Source organism: Pristiophorus japonicus, unplaced genomic scaffold, assembly GCF_044704955.1.
Source record: "Pristiophorus japonicus isolate sPriJap1 unplaced genomic scaffold, sPriJap1.hap1 HAP1_SCAFFOLD_35, whole genome shotgun sequence".
In the NCBI taxonomy this organism is placed as follows: Eukaryota; Metazoa; Chordata; class Chondrichthyes; family Pristiophoridae; genus Pristiophorus; species Pristiophorus japonicus.
The window spans coordinates 2,908,261-2,929,281 of NW_027253324.1; the positions used below are offsets into that span (position 1 = coordinate 2,908,261).

Genomic DNA, 21,021 nt, shown 5'->3' on the forward strand with positions numbered 1-21,021 from the left:
TACTAATATGAATTATTCAATTTTTTGTAATCATTAATGAACACGTTTGCAACATGTTTCCACCCGGTATCCAACCGGGGACCTTTCGCGTGATTGTCTAATGTGATAACCACTACACACTCCGGAAACGCTGCGGCAGAAGTAGCGTTGGGAACATAATCAGAGTTTTTACCCCAACAGCTGCACTACACTTCAGGAGCTTTTGTTATGGGAATAGAATGGCGGTGCTATATTTAGCAAGATGGTGAGTGTGGCAGGCGTTGATCTAGTGTTTCTCTGTCTTTATTCATAGGAACAGGAGTGGCCATTGCAAAGCAAGTGGTTTGAATCAGGAATACACTGCTTTAAAGGTCGGTGGTGGCACACTCAATCTTATCTTTGAAAACCGAGTTGGATACGTATCCGAAGGAATAAAATTGCACAGCTGAGAGTAAATGACCGGGGTGCAGGACTAGTTGAGAGTTGGAATGGGCTCGACAAGCCGAATGGCCTTCTTCCTTCCTGTAACCATTCCCTTATTCTGTGATTATATAAGTTATTGGTACATTTAATAGTGTGCATGGAAGCAGACTATTGCAAAGGGACATGGATTGAGTCGGCCGAGCTAGAGATATCTGATTCAGACAATTCGGGTGCCGGTTCGCGAAAATTCGGATTTAAAGTCGTTAAATGGATTATTTTTGTTTTGTGAAATTTCGGTCATAGAAATCTTTGGGAAAGGAATTATTTGCTGAAATGGACTCAGCATTTAAACTTATTTCTGGTTGATGTGGCCACATTTCTTTTGGATGTTATTCTTCCAGAATGTATATTTTCTTTGTTGTTTCAAATAACCAGTCCCTTCCTTTACACTCTATCTCATTGTTTTCCCAGTCTCATGTACATGGTACCAGCAACGAACATTTTGAAGCAGACCACTAGAACACTGTGTCTAAAATGGTTTAGCGTTTAAGAGGTAAATTGCAGAGCAAAGAAAATCATTCAATTAAAGACTCTCCTTCAGTTAACATTTCTTTAATTGTGCAAATGAAATCATCAGTTGATTAATGATGTTTTCCCGTGAAAGCAGGATAACATTTAACGATTATACATGTTCGATATTTCGAAAGACACTGGTTAATCAGGACAGTCAGCACAACTTGTTAAGGAAGGGTCGCGTTTGACTAACTTGATTGCATTTTTGGAGGAAGTCATCAGGTGATTCGATGACGGAGTGCGTATGATGTAATGTCGATGGATTTTATTAATGCTTTCGCTGAGGTGCCACATGGCAGACTGGTCATGAAAGTAAAAGCCCATGGGATCCAGGGCGAAGTGGCAAATTCAATCCACATTTGGCTCAGACGCAGGAAGCAAAGGGTAATGTTTGATGGGTGTTTTTGTGATTGGAAGGATGTTTCAAGTTCTGTTCCACAGTTTTCAGTGCTAGATCCAAGGCTTTTTATGGTATTTATAAACGATCTAAACTTGAATATAGAGGGTATGATTAAGAAGTTCTCAGGTGATATTAAAATAGGCAGTGCGGTTGATAATGAAGAAGATAGTTGGATACTGCAGGAATATATCAATCAAAGGTAAGGTAGGCAGAACAGTGGCAAATGGAATTTAATCCAGAGATGTGTGAGAACGTTGCATTTGTGGAGGGCTGACAAGGAAATGGAATACACATCAACTGGTAGGAAATTGAGAAGTGTAGAGGAACAGATGGAACTGGGATTGCATGTAATCGCTGAAGGTAGTTGGCCAGTTGGATAAGATGGTTAAGAAGGCATAAGGAATAGTTGCCTTTATTGGCAGTGGCATGGAATAGAAGAGCAAGTGGGTTATGCTTGAAATGTGTAACATTCTGGTTTGGCCATAGCTGGAGTGCTGCGTAGAGTTCTGGTCACCTCATTGAAGGAAGGACGTGATTGTGCTGCAGAGGGTACAGAGGATAATTACGTAGATGTTGCCGGAAGTGGAGCAACTTTGCTATGAGGACAGATTGGACTGGCTGGATGTATTTTTCCTTGGAATAGAGGAGGCTGATGGGCGATAGCATTAAGGTGCATAACATTCGGAGGGGCCTTGATATTGTTGATTAAAAGGGCCGATTTCCCCTAGTAGAGGGGTCAACAACCAGGAGGCATAAATTAAAAGTAATTAGTACAAGTGTTAAAGGTGATTTCAATGGAACATCCTTCATCCAGATGTTTGTCATGGTGTGGAACTCACTGCCTGAAAGTGTGATGGAGGGAGAAGCCCTCACCACATTTAAAATGAACTTGGATGTGCATTTGAAAAGCCGTAAGGTGCAGGGTTACACACCGAAAACTGGACATTTTTTGGCCGGTGCGGAGACGATGGGCCGAAAAGGATTCCTTCCATGCTGTAAACTTCTATGATTACATAATATCGGTCAGCTTTACTTTCATGATGCAAAACAAGGCGATCGGTTTATTAATCGTGTTTCCAGTGAAAAAACGTTCGTGTAAGCTGGGGATCGAAATCAGGTACCAGGAATGAAGAGTTTTTATGAGGCTGCTGTTTAGTGTACGGGGAGCTTTGGCTCGAACCGTAGCATTTTGTAGCCAAGTGAAGGGCGGTAACCGTAGTTGATGCTGCATTCGCCGCTTTCCGCCAGCAGCGGTGAATCGGAGAGTGCGGGATTGGAATGTTGGGGCTTGTCCCGCCCTCACTCACTCTGGAGCTAGGAAAGAGCGATTAGTAGATGGCTTTGTTTGTGGTTTTGATTTTCGATGCAGCGTGTCAGGATCCTTTAATAATCTCTCACAGCTGAACTCAACGCACAGAATGTGTAGCTTTCAGATGGGGTTGCTGCCCCGTCAGGGCTGCAAACGGGAGGGAGTGAGAAACAGTGTAGAGTTTGAGTATGTACATAACTGTGCAGAGAAATCAGCAAATGCAACAGCATCATGAGACACTGCAATCTGTTAATATTGAACCACGAAGATGAATTATTCAATTTGTTATAATCATTAATGGAATACGTTTGCAAAATGTTTCCACCCGGTTTCGGACCAGGGACTTTTCGCGTGTTAGGCGAACGTGATAACCACTACACTACGGAAACGCTGTGGTAGATGTAGTGTTGGGAAAATAACCAGAGCTTTAAGCTGAATAGCTGGCCTGCACTTCATTTGCTTGCGCTGTGAGTAGAGAATGACAATTCTATCGTTTGCAAGGTTTTGAGTGTGGCAGGAATTGATCCCGTGTTTCTCTGCCTTTATACATAGGAACAGGAGTGGCCATTCCTCAGCAAGTGTTTAGAATCTGGAATACACTGCTTAAAAGAGAGACAGACTCAATCTTATGTTTCAAAACGGATTTGGATAAGTATCCGAAGGAATAAAATTGCACAGCTTCGGGAAAATGTCAGGGCGGGTGAGATTAGTTCAGAGTTGTCATGGGCTCGGCGGGCCGAGTGTGGTTCTTCACTACTGTAACCATTCGCTTATTCTGTGAATCTCTAAGTTAGTGGCACGTTTAATAGTGTGCATGGAAGCAGAATATTGCAAAGCGACATGAATTGAGTCGGCAGAGCTCGTGGCATCTGATTCAGAAGATTCAGTCGCCGAAAATTCGTGTTTAATGAATTTAAAAAGCATCATTTATGTTTTGTGACGTTTCGGTCTTGGAAATGTTTATGAAAGGAATTTTTTGCTGAAATGGACTCAGTATTTAATCTTCCTTCTGGATGTTGGCGTCACATTTCTTCTCAATGTTATTCTTCCAGAATGTATATTTTCTATGCTGTTTCACAATCACCATTCCCTTGCTCTACAGTCCATCTCACTGTATCCCCAGTCTCATGTATTGTTACCAGCAATGAACATTTTGGAGCAGACCACTAAAGCACAGTCTCTAAAATGGATTAAGAGGTAAATTGCAGAGCACAGACAATTATTTTTTTGAGGACTTTCCTTCAGTTCACATTTCTTTAGTTGTGCAAATGAAGACCATCAGTTAATTAATTATGTTTTCCCGTGAAAGCAGGATAACATTTAACGATGACACATTCTCTACATTTCGAAAGGCACTGGTTAATGAGGACAGTCCGCACGATTTGTTAAGGAAAGGTCGCGTTTGACTAAATTGAATGCACTTTTGGAGCAGGTCACCAGGAGGGTCGATCAGCAGTGCGTACGATGTAGTGTGTATGGATTTTATTAATGCTTTCGCTAAGGTCCCACATGGCAGACTGGTGATGAAAGTAAAACCCAATGGAATCCTGGGCGAAGTGGCAAATTGGATCCAAAATTGCTTCAGATGCAGGAAGCAAAGGTTAATGTTTGATGGGAGTTTTTGTGACTGGAAAGATGTTTCCAGTGGGGTTCTGCAGTTTTCAGTGCTAGGTCCATTGCTTTTTCTAATATTTATCAATGATCTAAACTTGAATATTGGGTTTATGATTAAGAAGTTTGCAGGTGATAGTAAAATAGGCAATGCTGTTGATAATGAAGAAGAAAGTTGCAGACTTCCGGAAGACATCAATCATCGGTAAGGTGGGCAGAACAGTGGCAAATGGAATTTAATCCAGAGACGTGTGAGATTGTGCATTTTTGGAGGGCGAACAAGGAAAGCAAATACACATCATCTGGTAGGACATTGAGAAATATAGAGGAACAAAGGGAACCGGGATTGCATGTCGACAGATACCTGAAGGTTGCTGGCCAGTTGGATAAATTTTATGAAGAAGGCAGACCGAATGTTTTCATTTCTTGGCAGAGGCATGGAATAGAAGAGCAAGTGGGTTATGTCATAAATTTGCAAAATTCTGGTTAGCCTACAGCTGGAGCACTCCGTGCAGTTGTGGTCACCGTATTGAAGGGAGGACGTGATTGCGCGAAAGAGGGTATGGAGGAGATTTCTGTAGAATGTTGCCGGCAGTGGAACAACTTTGTTATGAGGACAGATTCGATAGGCTGGGTGTGGTTTCCTTGGAACAGAGGAGGCTGATGGGTGACAGCATTGAGGTGTACAAAATTTGGAGTGGCCTTAATATTGTTGATAAAAAGGGCCTTCTTGCCGTAGCTGAGTGATCAACAACCAGGGGGCATACATTAAACGTAATTAGTATTAGGGTTAAAGCGGATTTGGAGGGAACATTCTTTATGCAGATGTTTGCCGGGGTCTGGAACTCACTGCCTGAAAGTGAGGTGGCGGGAGAAACCTTCATCACTTTTATTAAGTACTTGGATGTGCACTTGAAATGCCATAAGGTGCAGAGTTACACACCTAAAACTGGACAATTGTCGCCGGTGCGGATACGATGGGCCGAAAAGGACTCCTTCCATGCTGTAATCATCTATGATTATATAATTATCGGTTAGCATTACTTTCATGATGCAAAATGAGGCGATCAGCTAATTCATAGTGTTTCCAGTAGCAACATGTTCATGCAAGCTGGGGCTCGAACTCAGGACCCAGAGATTAAGAGTCTTAAGAGGCTGCTGTTTTGTCTGCGGGAAGCTTTCGCTCGAACCGTGACATGTTATAGCCCAGTGATGGGCGGGAAACCATTGTTGATGCTACATTCGCCGTTTTCCGCCGGCAGCGGCTGATTGGAGATGCGGCACCGGAATGTTGGGGCTTGTCCCGCCCTCACTCACTCTGGAGCTGGGGAAGAGCGATTAGTCGATGGGTTTGTTTGTGGCTTTGATTTTCTGTTGTGAAGCGAGGCGGCGCGGCAGGATTATTAAATAATCTCTCACAGCTGAACTGAATGCACGGAATGTGCAGTTTTGTGATGGCGTTTCTCCACCGTCAGGGCTGGAAACGGGAGGGAGTGAGAAACACTTTGTAGAGTTTCAGTGTGTACAGCCTTTTACAGAGAAATCAACAAATGCAACAACGTCATGAGACACTCCACTCAGTTAACCACGAATATGAATTATTCAATTTGTTCTTATCATTAATTGAACACGTTTGCAAAATGCTTTCACCCGGTTTTGAAGCGGGCATTTTTCACGTGTTAAGCGAACGTGATATCCAGTACACTATGGAAACGCTATGGCAAAAGCAGTCTTGGGAACATAACCAGAGCTTTAACCTCAACAGTTTGACTACACTCCAGGAGCGAGCGTTCCGAGGAGAGAATGAAGGTGCTTCAGTTAACAAGGTTGTGAGTGTGGCAGCAATTGATCCCGTGTTTCTCAGACGTTGCAGATGGGAACTGAAGGTGGCCATTTCGCAGCAAGCAGTTAGAATCTGAAATGCAATGCTTTAAAGGGCGGTGGAGGCTGATTTAATCTTATCTTTCAAAAAGCAGTTGGATAAGGATCTGAAGGAAACAAAATGCACAGCTGCGGGTAAATGATGGGGGAGTGGGAGTAGTTGAGAGTTGGCATGGGCTCGATGGACCGAATGTCCTTCTTCCATTCTGTAACCATTCCCTTATTCTTTTATTATATAAGTTTGTGGCACATATAATACCGTGCATGGAAGCACAATATTGCAAAGGGACATGGTTTGAGTTGACACATCGAGAGGCATCTGATTCAGAAAATTCGGCTGCGTCAAAATTCAGGATTAATGACTTTGAAAGGAACATTTTTCTTTTGTGAAGTTTCGGTCAGGGAAATGTTTATGAAAGGAATTTTTGGCAGAAAGGGAGTCAGCATTTCATCTTCTTTCTGGCTTTCGGGGTCACAATTCTTTTCCAAGTTATTGTGTTCCAAACACAGATGAGACTGTACAAAGGGAGGTTCAAGTAACAGTGATCTCAGTCTTTATTACGAAACTCTTGAGTGAGGAACAGGCCTTAGCGGCCGGATTATATACAGTGCACCCAAGGGATGCTGGGATCCCTTGGGTCTTCAGGGGATGCACTCCCTGGTGTCGGAACATGGAAGTGCATGCTTTGTAGATACACAGCATCACTTCCCCCAAAGTCAAAGGGAAAACTATTTAGAAGGTGAGGCGGTCGGGAGCCTTTCTTTTTCTGGTTCACCACCTCGGTACAAATGTCTATTCTGGTGTGCTGGCTCTGCCCTCGCTGGGTTGGCATGTTGTTGGCCCTGCAGGGCTGCTGGGTGAGCCTGGCCTAGCTGGGATGTTGAGAGTGATGGGTTCGATTTCCGAGTCCTGTGTGGTGTCGTTGATACATTGTGTGTGTGGTGTGCGCTCAAAAAAGGTGTTGTCTGCTGTGGGTTGTTCAGGGCCGTCTGTGAACCGAAGCCTCGTTTTGTCAAGGTGATTTCAGCAATTTGTCTATTGTCTAAGTTGACTACAAACTGCCTACTCACTTCATTAACTATCACCGTGCCGGCAATCCACTTGGGACCATCTCCATAGTTTAGCTCATACACAGGGTGATTCAGATGAATTTCCCGTGACACAGTGGCGCGACCATCGCTTACATTTTGTTGCTGCCGCCTGCTCTCTACCTGATCATGCAGGTTGGGGTAAACCAACGAGAATCTCGCTTTAAGTGTCCTTTTCATGAGTAGCTCAGCCGGGGGCACCCCTGTGAACGAGTGTGTCTCGTGCCATAACTGAGCATTACTCGGGACAGGCACGTTTGGAGTGAGGCTTCTGTTACTCTTTTAAGGCTCCGTTTGATTGTTTGTACTGGCCGCTCTGCCTGCCCATTGGAGGATGGTTTACACGGGCCCAACGTGACATGTTTGATCCCATTGCAGGTCATGAATTCTTTAAATTCGTCACTGGTGAAACATGGCCCATTGTAACTGACCAGTATGTCAGGCAGGTTGTGGGTGGCAAACATGACCTTCAGGCTTTCAATTGTGGCGGTGGCGGTGCTTCCCGACATAATTTCACATTCAGGCCTCACACACGGAGCCAAGTGTCGGCAATGTGTGAGTGAGTGTGTTAGTATTCACCTGATCTCAGACCCCACACAGGGAGCTCCGTGTAGACAGTTTGTGAGTGTGTGTGTTTATATTCACCCTGATCAGAGGCCTCACACAGGGAGCCCAGAGTAGATAGTGTGTGAGTGAGTGTGTTAATATTCACCCTGATTACATGCCTCACACAGGGAGTCCAATATAGACAGGGTGTGAGTGTGTGTGTTAATATTCACCCTGATCACCGGCCTCATTCATGGAGCCGAGTGTAGACCATGTGTGAGTGAGTTTGTTAATATTCACCCTGATCACATGCCTCACACAGACAGCCCTGTGTAGGGAGTGTGTAAGTGAGTCGGTTAATATTCACTCTTATCACAGGCATTCTGTTGCCAACCTTTGGAACTCCCTGCATAAACCTCTCCATCTCTGCACTTCTCCATCATCCTTGAAGACGCTTCTTAAAATCTACGTCTTTAATGAAGCTTTCAGTCACTTGCCCTAATTGTTCCTGATATGTCTCGGTGTCAAATGTTTTGTTTCATAACATTTCTGTGAAGCGCCTTGGGATGATTCCATCTGATAAAGGCGCCAAGTAAATACAAGTTATTGTGGTTTTGAAATCTGACCTTCTTGAAATGCACCCTGGAGCTTTATGTGAGATTTATTAAGGCCTCATTATCCTACGTCGCTGCTTATAGTGATATGTGTATCTGCACCTCTCTGCTCCTCTGCCCCGTTCAGTAAAGGCAACTTGTGCTAATTAATCGCCCGAAACACAATTGTTCATTGATGAATTTGTCCCCACTGGCCATCTCATGAGTCAACTGTGCGAGTGTAAATGTGTCTCTGGGTAAATTCGTGCCTGTCTAAGTGTAGGTTTATGTGAGTGTGAATATATGTATGAGTGTGTGAGTTTGTTTCTGCGAAGGTGTTATGAGTGTGTTATTGTGTGTGAGTGTTTGAGTGTGTGCCTGAGTAAGTGTTTGTGTGTGTACAAGTATGTGATTGTGCAATTGTTTCTCTGGTTACGCGTATGTGAGTGTGAGTTGTGTTATTCTGTGTGAATGTGTGAGTGTATGACTGAATTGGTGTGTGTGTGGATAAGCATGTATGAGTATGAGTGTGTTATTTTGTGTGATTCTCTGTCTGGGTACGTGTGTGTGCATTTGTGTGAGTGTGCATTTGTGTGAGTGTGTATGTGTGCGTCTAGGTAAATGAGTGTCAGTGTGTTATTATCCATGTGTGTATGTGCATGTGTCCAGGTAAGTGTGTGTGTGGGTAATTGCTTGCTGGTGCAAAACAGTCATCACACGTTAAAAACATTCATGCAAAGGCATCTTCCACCCTTGAAGATTTTTTTCGGACCTGGAATTTTAGGTCCTTCTTTGAAGCATCTCTGAACGTTTTGATGTGGAAGCAAGTCATCCACGATTCGAGTGATTGCCTATGATGGAAGGAGTGTGTTTAAGTGTGTGCCTGTGTGTGTAAATATGTGAATGTTTCAGTGTGTGTCTGGGTAAGTGTGTGTGAGTGTGAGTGTATTATTGTGTGTGAGTGTGTGCCCGGGTAAGTGTGTGTGTGAGCAAGTGTGTGTGACTGTGTAAGTTTGCGAGAGTGTAAATGTGTGAATGCGTGTCTGTGTCAGTGTGTGAGTCTGTGAGTGCGTAAGTCTGTGAGTGTGAAAGTCTGTGAGTGTGAGTGTGCGTGTGTGTAAGTGCGTGCCTGGGTAAGTGTGTGAGTGCTTACATCTGTGAGTGTGTGAGTGTATGCGTGCATAAGCATGTGAGCATGTAAGCACGTGCCTGGGCAAGTGTGTGCGTGTTTAAATGTGTTAATATGTGAGTGTGCGTCTCGGTAAAAGTGTGAGTGTGTAAGTCTGTGAGTGTAAGTGAGTGCACGTGTAATTGTGTGTCTGGCTAAACGTGTGAGTCTGTAAGTCTCTGAATGTATGAGCGCGTAAATGTGCACATGTGTGCCTGGGAAAGTGTTTGAGTGTGTAAGTGTATGAGTATGTGAATCTGTAAGTGTGTGCAAGTGTCTGTGTGTGCGCATGTGTGTGCGTGATTGTTTATCTTTGAGTATATGCTTGAGTAAGTGCGTGAGTGTGTAAGAGAGTGAGTATATACGTCTGTGTCTGGGTGTGTGGGTGAGAAACTGCGTGACATTGTGAATGTGTAAGTTTGGAAGTGTGTGTCTGTCTGTGTGTGTGTGTAAGTCTGTGAGTGTGTACGTGTGTGTAAGAGTGTGTCTGGGTATGTATTTGAGTCTGTATGTCTGTGACATTGTGCCTGAATGTGTGTGTGTGTAAGTTTCTGTGTGTGAGTGTGTGTTTGTGAATGAGTAGCTGTATGCATGACTTTGTGTCAGTGCGTGTCTGTCTGTAACTGCGTATGTGAGTGGCTCTGTGCGTGCGGGCGGCGTTCAAGGCATCACCCGCAAAGACGCTGGTGGCCCAGACTAGATTCGGTACTTTGGACATAGTATCAGTCAGGGCAAGAAATACATGACAGAGGAAAGATGGATGGGTAATAAAGACATGCCTAAGCCCCAGAATGTCAGTAGTGTAAGGAAGGTATTCGGACTTTTTAATCAGAGTCGGAATGTTCAGACAATAATAGCGGAACCCATACAGAAATTAATTAAATGGACCGGTGGACCCCTACATCAGATAGATTGCGGACCGGAGCAGGACGAGGCATAAGGTGAACTAAAATAGATCTGATGTCGTCCCCCGCCCCACGATTGCTAGATCATAATAATATTTTCCAACTACATTGTGATCAGGATGATGGAAGATATTCTGCCAGGGTAATGCAGGTACATGGGAGCCAGCTGGGACCTATAGCCTAGTAATCGACGAAGAAAGTCCCAGTGGTTAGTGTAATGCCGCGATATGTGGCCGCCCTGGAATGTGCGACTTGGGCGGTCAAAGTAAACCAACCAGTAGTGATGATGGGACAGGTGATTCTGCACCCACAACATACCCTAAATACTAGAAAGCTGCGGTCGATCTCGGACAGCCGAAAAACTAAGTGGTAGGCGTTAATCCTGCCCAAACAAGTCAGTAATAATAAAAAAGCATAATGAAATTAACTACGATACCAGGGTGCTGACAGAAGGAGCGGAATATAGCTCTATGGAACAAGTAGAGGATGAAACGCATAACGGGGTTAAGGACGAGCCATTCGACAATCCTGATGAGGCTTTCACCGTGGATGGATCCAGAAAATACATTAATGGAGAACCCCATACTGGGTGGGCAGTGGTAACACAGGAGGGCGAGAAAATAATGGTATGAACGCTCCCAGGAGACGAGTCGCCTCAGGTGGCAGAACTGGTATAAAGGCTCTCGAGTCAGCGAAATGAAAGTGAGTAAATAAATAAACAGATAATCAATTTGCTTTTAGAGTGGTTCACCACTATATGGCAGTCTCGTCACGACGAGGGTATGTGACATCTACTGGCGAAGTGGTAAAAGATGGAAAGCTAGTAGAAAGTCCAGTGAAACCAGCAAAGGAACCAAAGGGAGCAGCGGCAATAAAGGTAAAAGCATAAAACAAAACTAACTAGTATCGGCCAAAAGCACCCGAAAGAGGTACCAATCGCTGGGAATAGGTTTGCAAACATCGGAGCCAAACGAGCGGCAGGTGAACGGAAGCCAGAGCCAGCATTTAAGGCTGAATTACAGCCAGTAATGGCAAAAGTGTTCAGACTGTCATAAGTATAGCAATGGTGTACCACCAGAGGGTCGAGCAGGATGAAAGACGTGAATGGAGTCCATCAAAAGGGTATCATGTGAGTATGGGTTCCCAAGGAGCAGGTTGTGGCGCCATAATGTTGTGAGTAGCAACTGCTAAAATTATATCACGCGATAACGCACACTGGGAGATATAACATGCAGTAACTGATTTTGCAGTACTGGTGGTGGCCAGGAACGGGGAAGGATGTCGATAAATTTTGCCAAAGGTCCATAACGTAGGCAGGGGAGGCAAGGTCGCAATGGGACATCAGCCAAGGTCACAGGAACCTCGGGAGAATTTACAGATGGACTTCACCGGCCCCCTGCAAGAGGAAACGGGAAAAATGTTTTGCCGGGTAATCATAGACCAATTCATATGGTGGGTGGAAGCCTTCGCTACCAGCGACTGTTCCACTCGGACCGCAGCACAGATCCTGGCTAGCGAGGTGATACCTCGGTGTGGAGTATGCCGACAGATAGATTCAGACAAGGGGACACATTTCACGGGCAAATTAATTAAATAAACATGTGCCTTGCTAGGAATCAAACAGCGGTACCACATGACATATCATCCCCAAAGTTCGGGAATTGTGAAAAGAAAGAATAGGTCCTTAAATACGACCCTTTCCAAAGCAACCCAGGAGAAAGGCAAAGGCAAGTTGTGTGCGGAAATTTTAATGCGGCTCAGAGCCAGCCCAGCACGAACCAAAGGACTAAGACCATATGAGCTGATGACTGGATGGGATATGAGATTAGCAGAGGGCTTATCCGGAGGGACAGGTGAAGCAGGACCAATTCAGAAAAGGCTAAGGCAGTACATGATCCACCGAAGCCAAGAGGCGCAGGCTATGAATAAAGAAGTTAGAAGCAGACAGCAGATAAGAGAACTAGAAATTCAGAATGAGGAATGAGACCCTAAGCGCTACATAAAATAGGAGAACAGGTCATGATAAATGTGACAGGGATGCGAAAGGGAATGGAGCCCCGATGGATCAGACCATATTCGGTACTACTGCCGAGCGATACTTGTGTTTGTCTACAGGAGCCCACTGGAATTAGATGGATGCACTGGACACAGGTAAACCAATATAACATTAAACAACTCCCGTCTATTTTAACACATAGTAACGGTGCAGCCATTGAACATATGGTCTTAGTCCCGTGGTTCGTGCTATGCTGGCTCTGAGCCGCATTAAAATTTCCGCACACAACTTGCCTTTGCCTTTCTCATGGGTTGCTTTGTAAAGGGTCGTATTTAAGGACCTATTCTTTCTTTTCACAATTCCCGAACTTTGGGGATGATATGTCATGTGGTACCGCTGTTTGATTCCCAGCAAGGCACATGTTTATTTAATTAATTTGCCCGTGAAATGTTTCCCCTTGACCATCCGATAAGGAAGCATGCTTGAAAAAAACGGTATGAACGTGTGGATAGTGCTGGTGGTAACTGGGTTCGTGGCCGCCCTGCCCTTCTAGTGCCTCCAGAGATACGTTTAGAATAATAGGGCGTTGACGTTATTATTTGTGGAAGGCTCATCCAGATGTAACCCAGAAAAACTATACATGCCCCGCGGGAATTAAATTTCATGTGTTGATTTAACATTTGACTGTAAATGGTGGACCTATTCGGCACCAGTCTCAGGCAATTTTATCCTGTCACCCAGAAGAATGAGAATGAAACATTAAACTTTACAAAGGTGGCCGACGGTCCTGGGATGATGTGTAAGCGAGGTTGCGACAATACTCCCCACAATATAAAAAAATACTGAAAAAAGCCTGGAATTCTAAAAAAACGGAGTATACCAATAGTACGGAGTGGACACAGGGAACATTGGGAGACGGAGACTGGGTGTTGTCTAGGAATAATTCACTGTTTGGCAGGTGGGGTACATGGTTGGTCATGATATGTGTAAATATCTCCGTCCGAACCAGGAACGGATGCCACACTTACAAAGGCTACACGATACATGCCTGAGCACACTGATAGACCCTGCAATAATACAGTTAACAATAAATATACAGTATGATCAATAGATGGTATCCAGTTTTTGTAAGAACCCGGATATTGCTCTGAAGATAACCAAAGATCGCAATCGGTGAAACTTACTAGATATAGTACTAGGACGATTAGGAACGCGACTAGGAGCATTAAACTCAATGGATATTGAAAGGCTGCTGAAAAAAGCGGGACTATTGACTAACGATGCCATAAGGCTGTCAGATGTGTGTCAAGAAACCTTACAGTCCAAAAGCGTGTTAGGATGCCTATCAGTCAAAATGATTTGGGAGTCGTCAAACAAAAGTAACTGGGAACAGCAACATGTATCGGCCAATTTAATGCGGGAAGCCAATAAGACTCACTGACTTATAATGGGTCTGATCAGCGAAGGAATACTGGCTGAATTAGAAAGAACAGAATTTTCTGGGAATGCCCCACGATGGGCTAAACTGTTTCAGTTTGTCCACCGAAATCTAACACTCAGGCCAGATATGAAGCTTAAGCGATGTGATGAAGAGGGATGTAATCTGACTATGTTGTTAGCTAATGTTACGAACAGTAAGATATGGTGTGAGTATGTGACCCTCCCACAGCTATTCGGTAAAAATTTCTGGAAGCCACAGTTTTACGGGAAATGGATAGACCCGAAGAATAAAATACACAAAGGGATGGACTGTGTAAAGTGACCATTTGGGCTAGTATCCCCGCTACATACACCAGTGGTGAATCCATGCAGCATGGAAGAGATGGCAGAGGCGTATCAATGCCACTTGAAGCACTTAAGTGATTATAATAATACATGAAATAGGACAAAACTACATATGTCTAACCAATACCAACATGGTAAATTTGAAGGCAGATCGCTTGGAACCCCCGGTAAATGAATCCCAAGAGGAAATATATGTATTCATCGACGTCAGCACGACGAAGACCGAAAAAATAGGAGAATGGAAAAACAATTGCACAAAACAGGAGCACCAAAGGACTATCCGTACGATCCCCAGTAGTGGACTTGAGAAGGTTAAGGGCCTTTATGGAAAAACACATTCAGGTGACCAACTACATGGGCGAAGAAAAGGAACCGTTAGAAGACAAAACAAGAACTGATCCGAGTGACGGAGGAACTAAGTGACCTCACGGTTAATCACTGGTGGGACATTTTTAAGTGCTGTTCACATGAGGCACACAATTGTGCCAATAATGGTAGGGGTTGGGATATGTATCGTCATCCAACTACATCTGATGTCTAACATCCGAGCTATATACAACCGCATGGTTCAAGCCGAACAGCAACCAGCCTTGTTCATTTTTTAACGTCGGTGTGATAGGGAGGCGAATGACTTTGTAGCGCGTTAGGCGAACAACTAACACCTCCGAGCTTATGCTCTGCAGGTACGAAAGCAAATATAAATAGCTTGCCACTAATCCCACGCAAATGGTCAGGAGTAACATGCAAAGATTCCGTTAAGGGACAGAATTACGAGTGATCCAAAGGAAATGGATTTGATCACGTTTTTTAGCAGATGGCTTAGAATATATATGTGGTGGGCTGATTATTTCGAAATAATCAGGGACCAACAGGAGAGACTGAAGAGGTAAATTAAAATTCTTTAAATATTAATTAATGGTGGCATTTTAAAATTGAGCTAACTGATTTTAAAATGAAATCAGTTAAAATGAAAAGCACAGACTGTGGGAAACATTGCACAGAGGAACAAATTTTCTAGTTCACCGACCAAGGCCTTGGGAGGCAAGCACAGAAAGAGAGAACAGAGAAATTGAAGCCATAAGAAGATAAGGGTAGAATAGAAATAGACACGATAGCAACTGTCCAGACTTAACATTTAAGGCATACGGAAGGCAGAAAGGAGGATGTGCTGTTCCAATATATTAACCAAGCATCATGTATCAATCATCACGTATTAATTATAACTTGCTTAAGTACGTAATGATTTAATCTGAAATTCCATAAAGGAAGATGCCTCCGGCCACTTATTTGAGCGTTCTTTTACTGAATAGCTCTTCTGACAGCTTGTATCTACCAAAATTATAAACAACATTTATTTTAAGGATAACGGACTCTGAGCGGTGGTTTGAAGTTAATCCTAACAGAAAATAGGAGTGTGGTCATTATGTGTCTGAATGGGCAATGAAAGTATAAGCGAGGTCAGTTATGTACCTGATGGGGAGTGACAGTATGAGTGAAGTCAGTGAAATACCTGGATTGGTAGTGATAGTATGAGTGAGGTCATCAATGTACCTGGATGCGCAGTGAGAGTATGAGTGAGGTCATTAATGTATCTGGATGAGCAGTTAAAGTATGAGTGAGGTCAGTGCTGTAACTGATTGCGTAGCTATGTTCTGTGTGTGATCAGTGATGTACCTGGATGGGAAGAGACCGTATGAGTGAGGTCAGTGATATACCTAGATGCGTGGTGACAGTATGAGTCAGGTCAGTGATGTATTTGGATGGGTAGCGACTCTATGAATAAAGTCACTGATGTATCTGGATGGGTAGAGACAGTATGAGTGACGTCAGTGTTGCATGTAGAAGTGTAGCGAAAGTATGTGTGAGGTCCTGATGTATCTGGATGTGTCCTGACAGTATGAGGAAGTTCAGTGTTGTATCTGGACGTGTACTGACAATATCAGTGAGTTCAGTGTTGTAACTGACTGGGTAGTAAAAGTATGAGTGAGTCAATTGTCATGTATTTCACCATCTTGCAATGACAATATTTTTGTAATTGTAACTGATGCACACTGCACTTGTACAATTGAAATGCACACCCTCACCACAGGGTGTGAGCTTGCGGGAGACACACCTCACCTGTGTTTCCATGTATAAAAGGGGAGGTCCCACCGAGCGGCAACACTGCTTGGTCCTTGGAATAAAGTGAAGGTCACAGAGTGACCGTGTCTGATACATACATGCCACGTGTGAGTTTGTAACAAGGTGCAGAGAAACTACATTTGGGATCGAGAAACGGGAATCAATGAACCACGAGGATGGTCACCGGTGGCACAGATGAACGCTACTGAGTGGGTGAGGAGTCGGACGAATTTGTGGAAAGACACCAGCAGAGCTTTGTCACAAAGCACTGGATGGAAGAAACCGCGGCTGACAAGGAAAGGGCGCATCTACTGACCAGCTGTGGTCCACAGACCTATGCACTGATCAAAAATTTGCTCGCACCCCAAAAGCCGGTGGACAAGTCGTTCGAAGAGCTCAGCCAGCTGATCAGTGAGTATCTCAAGTCGGAAAGTAGTGTACAAAACGCCCGGCACCGGTTATACTCTCACCAGCCGTAGGGAGGGTAAAAACGTCTCGGACTTCGTGGCATAACTGCGGTTTTTGGCCAGTCTCTCTAAGTACTCCGATGCCTGCAGCGGGGGGGGGGGGGATGTTAAGGAACTTTTTCAATCATGCCGACATTTTCAGGAATCTCATAAACATAGAAACATAGAAACATAGAAAATTGGGGCAGGAGTAGGCCATTCGGCCCTTCTAGCCTGCACCGCCATTCAATGAGTTCATGGCTGAACCTGCAACTTCAGTAGCCCATTCCTGCTTTCTCGCCATACCCCTTGATCCCCCTCGTAGTAAAGACTTCATTTCACTCCTTTTTGAATATATTTAGTGAATGGGCCTCAACAACTTTCTGTGGTAGATAATTCCACAGGTTCACCACTCTCTGGGTGAAGAGGTTTCTCCTCATCTCGGTCCTAAATGGCTTACCCCTTATCCTTAGGCTCCGACCCCTGGTTCTGGACTTTCCCAACATTGGGAACATTCTTCCTGCATCTAACCTGTCTAAACCCATCAGAAATGTAAAGGTTGCTATGAGGTCCCCTCTCACTCTTCTGAACTCCAGTTAATACAAGCACAGTTGATCCAGTCATTCTTGATACGTCAGTCCAGGCATTCCGGGAATCAGTCTGGTGAAACTTCGCTGCAGTCCCTCAATAGCAAGAATGTCCTTCCTCAAGTTACGAACCAAAACTGTACACAATACTCCAGGTGTGGCCTCACCAATGCCCTGTACAACTGTAGTAACACATCCCTGCCCCTGTACTCAAACCCCTCGCTATGAAGGCCAACATGCCATTTGCTTTTTTAACCGCCTGCTGTAACTGCATGCCAACCTTCAATGAAAGATGTACCATGCCACCCAGGTCTCGTCGCACCTCCCCTTTTCCTAATCTGTCGCCATTCAGATAATATTTAAAAGCTGAAAATAAAATATGATTGATATTTTATTAATTCAAATTGGACTCACTTCGTTTATTGATGTATTCTTCTCTACTGTCTAACCTTTTCATCATGGCCGCCGCTCTTCTGATTCCCTTTATTTCTGTCGGTCCCTAGCTCTGCCACATTTCAGTCCCACAGCTATCCACACTCTGCCCGCTCCAGATCTCCAGTTTTTTCGAGAATGGTCCTTGGAATATCAGAAGGATAGAATTCAAATCTAACGTGGTATTGTTGTTACAGGAAGTGTTGGGCTTACACAATTTAGAATGTGTGTTCATTGCTGGTAAGCTAATCACGGAAATAACTCTTCTGCACTATGTAGTACACACAGGTCAGCAACCGAGATTCACTTTTCCAGTAACGATGACATTGTAGGAAATCTTACCTTATACCTTCTGAAAAGAGGTTACCTGTAAGCGATCCAACGTCGTTTTTAATGTTATGAAGAAGATGTACAATTTGTTTGCTCAAATTATTCTCCGTGGTATAGAGTTCAATCATATTGATCGACATGTAAAAAAAACGTGAAATTTGGAGTTAGGATTGAAGGTGGGCAGAAAATTTCAGCTCATTGATTAACCATTTTCTGTATGTTATTTATTGAATTACCAGGAGTGTCATTCACAACAAACCTATTATCTGCCCCTGAACATTATATCATCGAAAGCTTATCAAGTAACACTTATTGCTGTTTGTAAGCATCACAACCTACTCAGCTGTAAAAAGAGTACAATCTCGATCTCCAGCGTAACAACGGCAATCATGGTGGTAAACTGATGAAGCTCGATGCTGGCAGTTTGACAATCAAGATTGATATAGAAGAAAGCCTCAAGTTATCTTGAAAGCAGCGAACAACATTAAAAGGACATTTTTAGAATGACTAATCCTGTCACTACATGTACCATCGCTTAGCAGGCAAGAATAAAAACTGCATTATTTAACAATATTATGTTCAGGTCCATATTTATCCTCTCAGTTTTAAGTGTATATTCTTCGGCACATGTCAATAATTTAACAAATGAAAATCTGGCAACCCAGTTATATGCAGCCTATTCAACTACAAACAACGATTCTCAGTGTGTTGTTTTGAAGGGAGCCAGAGATAGCATCAAACACACGGCACCTCCCGTTCTGTCAATCCAAGTATCTACCCAAGTCCTGGAGATCCCATTGTTGGAAACCTGTATTTAGGTTTCTTGGCAGATATATGCTGAGGAATCTGACGAACTCGTATTTCCCTCCCTTATGTTCTTAGCAAGGAATTGACTTTTGTTTTCCCAGTAGAGCTCCAGGAATGAATGATCTTTGATTCCGTACAAAAACTGTCTTAAATTTAACCCAGTTTGGATCTAAATTACTAACTACTGATTGGTAATTACTTAAGCTGCTGAGTGAGTGAATTAAGTCTTCCTTGCAAAACCAGTAAGGAAAAAGCCAGAACTCATGCCATGCATTAAACGCTATTTCACTGTAACCAAACAAGCCTAAAGTTAAGGTTAATCACAATGGCGATTAAAAAGCGGGAATACACGTGATTAGTTATCTATCCATTCAGTAGCACATCACTGAGGATAGATTTGCTTAACAAAGTTAAGTAGAGAAGGTTGCAAAGCGAATTCCGTGCTTCTCTGTAAATCAGCACCGAAAGATGCTAAGGCATTAATAACAACACTGACAGCAGTCTGAGGTTATAAATTGATAGAACTAGTTTAAAATTATTCCTTTCGATGACCAGTCTACTAAATAGCTCTAGACCACGTGTGAATAAATACATCCAGAGCTTGCAGAAACTCGTCTTTCCCAATACTGTCTTCGAATCTACCTCTTTCCTTGCCTGTAATGGAGGCGGTAATTTCAGGAGAATTGAATCGTTGAACCCCTTTCAGCAGCAGAGTCAACGTTTTCCAGTTGGATCCTTTCTCACTGTGGGGCCTCAACATTAAATTGCCCATTAAAGCTGTTCAGTGGCGTGAGGTTTATCGCGTTCAGTTTCGCTTTAGCAGTGTGTGCCAGGAATGTAATAAATGTAATTAAAGGAACTGAACAGGAAATTCCGAGTCCTCGAGCCGTTCTCACAAGAGCACCTCATAATCATCCACACTCTGCTGCAAAACAAAAACATAGTTGCACAATAGATAGACTCCTAAATAGGTAATTTCGATCAGCTTTACTATTTTAAAACAGTTTTGCTTATCCATTCAAGGCATTATGGCGTCGTTGGCCTTATCAGCCTTTATTGTATAATCATTTTGAAGTTAATAACTCAGTTTTGCACTGCCATCGTGAACCGCTGCAGACCGTGTGGTGAAGGCACTCGCAGTGTTCTTAGGTACAGAGTTCCACGATATTAGCCCAGTGACAATCAAGGAATTACAATATTATTCCAAGTCCCGATGGTGTGTCAATTGAACGAATATTTGGAGATGGTGTTCTTCTCAAGTATCCATAATTTGTTCTATGTGATAGAGGTCGCGGCTTTGGGATGTTCTGTCGAAGAAGCTTTCACTAGTTGCTGCAATGTGTTTACAGATTGTACACAGTGCAGCAACTTGGCGCTGGTGATAAAGGGAGTTACTGTTTAACGTGGTAGATGGTGCGCCAATCAATCGGGCTGCTTTGTCCTTGATGATGTCGAGCTTCTTGATTGTTTTGGAGCTTCACTCATCCAGGGAAGTGGAGAATATACCAGCACACTGCTGACTTGTGAATTGTCGGTGGAGGAAAGGCTTTGGGGAATCGGTATGTGCATCACACGCCGTCGAATATACAGCGTGTCACCTGCTCCTGTAGGAACAGTATTTATGTGGCTGGTCCAGTAAAGCTTCTGGTCAATGGGGATTTTGTGGGACTCAGCCAAATAAATGCTTTTGAATTTCAAGGGGCGGTGTTTACACTGTCGCATGTTGGAGAGCATCATTGTCTGGCACTTGTGTAGAATGAATCTTATTTGACTATTAACAGCTCAGGCCTGGATGTTTCCAAGTCTTGTTGCATGCTGGCATGGCTGCTTCGTTATCTGAGGTATTTTGAAGGAAACAGAACATTGTGCAATCATCAGCGAATATCCTCACTTCTCCCTGGATGATGGAGGGAAGATCATTGATGATGCACCTGAAGATGGTTGTGCCTAGGACTCTTCCCTGAGGAATTCCTGCAGAGATGTATTGGGGCTTAGATTGTTGACATCCATTAAGCACAACCATCTGCCTTTGTGCTGGTC

At 43.7% G+C, this 21,021-nt stretch overlaps 1 non-coding gene across 1 annotated transcript; it reads right to left on the reverse strand.

Moving 5' to 3' along the window:
- Positions 1-3,000: 3,000 nt before the first annotated feature.
- trnav-aac (transfer RNA valine (anticodon AAC)) lies at positions 3,001-3,073 on the reverse strand. Its single transcript has one exon. It is a non-coding gene; the product is annotated as a tRNA-Val (tRNA).
- Between the last annotated feature and the right edge of the window lie 17,948 nt (positions 3,074-21,021).